At 43.4% G+C, this 2153-nt stretch overlaps 1 non-coding gene across 1 annotated transcript; it reads right to left on the reverse strand.

The window, feature by feature from the left end:
- Positions 1–588: 588 nt before the first annotated feature.
- LOC145573372 (small nucleolar RNA R71) lies at positions 589–695 on the reverse strand. Its single transcript, XR_014097416.1, has one exon. It is a non-coding gene; the product is annotated as a small nucleolar RNA R71 (small nucleolar RNA).
- Between the last annotated feature and the right edge of the window lie 1458 nt (positions 696–2153).

The raw sequence follows: 2153 nt of genomic DNA on the forward strand, positions 1-2153 counted from the left end.
TTTTTATCATACTTGTCATTGCTAATTGTTTGCTTAGCTTTGGTGAATGCTTAGAAGATCTCAAGGACCACCCACACATCAAATTTACCAAGAGATCAACCGAACACTAAGGCAAGTCCGTAGGCTTTTTCGAGAAGAAGGAAGAGGTCTTGGTGCTATAGTTGATAGTGGGAGTGATTATTACTCTTCAAGTTCGCAAAGTGAGTCAATGGCGGGACAAAAAGATAATGTGTTGTTTCGTGAGTTTGGAAATCCGGAGGATTATGAGCTCACGGGGGGGATTTTGCTACCCGTCACGGAAACCAATTTCACAATTCATCCCCAATATACTAGAATGGTCCAATCGGAATAATTTTCGGGTTCTTCAAGTGAAGACCCCATAGAACACCTTGATAGATTCCTTGAGCTATGTTCCATGATATAAACCAATCAAGTTTCTCAAGAGTACATCCGAATGCATCTATTTTGACAATCTCTTTCGGGTAGAGCAAAGAAGTGGTTGAAGCAAGTGAAGCCCAACTCACTCACGACATGGAGGGAGGTAGTCAAGGCATTCTTGAAGAGATTCATTTTCGAGGAAAAGACCGCCGAATGAGAAGAAAAATTGCATCATTTGAACAAGAAACGGATGAGAGTCTTAGTGAAGCTTGGGAGAGGTTCAAAGAGCTGGTACAAGCGTGTCCTCACCATGAATACAATCAAAGTTTGCTTATGAGGTTTTTCTATGATGGATTGGAGCCTATGTCTAGAGCTAACTTGGATGCGGGGGCGGGTGGACAATTGATCAAGATCCCCCAAAATCAAGTGGAAGCAACAATCGAGGAGGTAGCTAAGAATTACTCTTGGGGTGGTAGAAGAAGGAATGCACCAAAGAAGGGTGGAATTTATGAATTGGAGAAGGTTGATCAATTACAACATCAAATTGATCAACTCACCAAAGGGCTTTCCAAGTTGAACACAAGTGTAAATGCAAGTTCAAGTGGTGAAGCAAGCTCCTCTCAAGGTAACTCTTTCTCTTGTCAAAATTGTGGAGGAACGAACCATGATACATCCTATTGTGGGCCTGAGCCCCGAGCATGTAGCGGCATATAACACAAGGCAAGATGGTTTTAGAGGAGGCAGCGGGGGAGTAGCTTGGAGACAACCACCACCCGGGTTTACATCTCAAACTCAACAATTGAGCCAACAAGCTCAACCCTCTTTCAATCCCAACCCCCAATACCAAAATCCATCTCCATCTCAAAACCAAAACCCAAGAGGGAGCTACCCAAGGAACAACCAATACAACAACCAACACCAATACAATAATCAAGCCCAAGTGCCTCAAAGAAATCAAGAACAAGCACCTCAAGCGGAGCCAACACCAACTCAACTCCTTCAAGCCATGCATTCACAAATGCAAACCTTTGGGCAACAAATGCAAGAAAAAAGAGCTCACAACAAGATGGTTGATTCACAACTAGCTCAATTGGCCGAGAGACCTCCTTTCAATTCGCCATCTACTCTACCCGGACAACCACAACCTAACCCTTCTCATAACCAAAAACCCGATACATGCAAGGCAATTACATTGAGGTCGGGAACTTCTTATGACGGTCCAAATGAGGGGGATAGTGAGGAAAAGAAGGGAGGAGAAGAGAGTGTGAATGAAGAAAAGAGAGGTGAGAAGGAAAAGGTTGATGAGGTAGAAGGAAGTTCGGAGAAGAAGAAGCTTGACAATGAGAAGACAACTTCAATTCCTAGTGAGACTTGGAACCTTGATGGACCGGTCCCTTTTCCAAGTAGACTTGCGGAGAGGAAATTGAATGACAAATTTGCAAAGTTCCTTAGTGTGATGAAGAATTTGCACATCAATCTCCCTTTTATTGAAGTTGTGACACAAATGCCATCCTACTCCAAGTTCCTCAAGGACATCCTCACCAATAAAAGGAAGCTCAATGATGAGCTTATCACCCTTCCACATCAAGTGAGTGCTCTTGTCCAACACAAGATGCCCAAGAAGGAAAAAGACCCGGGGAGTTTCACTTTGCCGGTGAAAATTGGAAACATGGAAGTTAGGGGTGCATTGGCCGATCTTGGAGCAAGTGTTAGTCTAATCCCTCTATCCATTACTCAAAAGCTCAATATTGAGATGATCCCTACAAAGAAGACAA

Source organism: Chenopodium album, chromosome 12 (assembly GCF_948465745.1).
Source record: "Chenopodium album chromosome 12, dcCheAlbu1.1, whole genome shotgun sequence".
Classification (NCBI taxonomy): Eukaryota; Viridiplantae; Streptophyta; class Magnoliopsida; order Caryophyllales; family Amaranthaceae; genus Chenopodium; species Chenopodium album.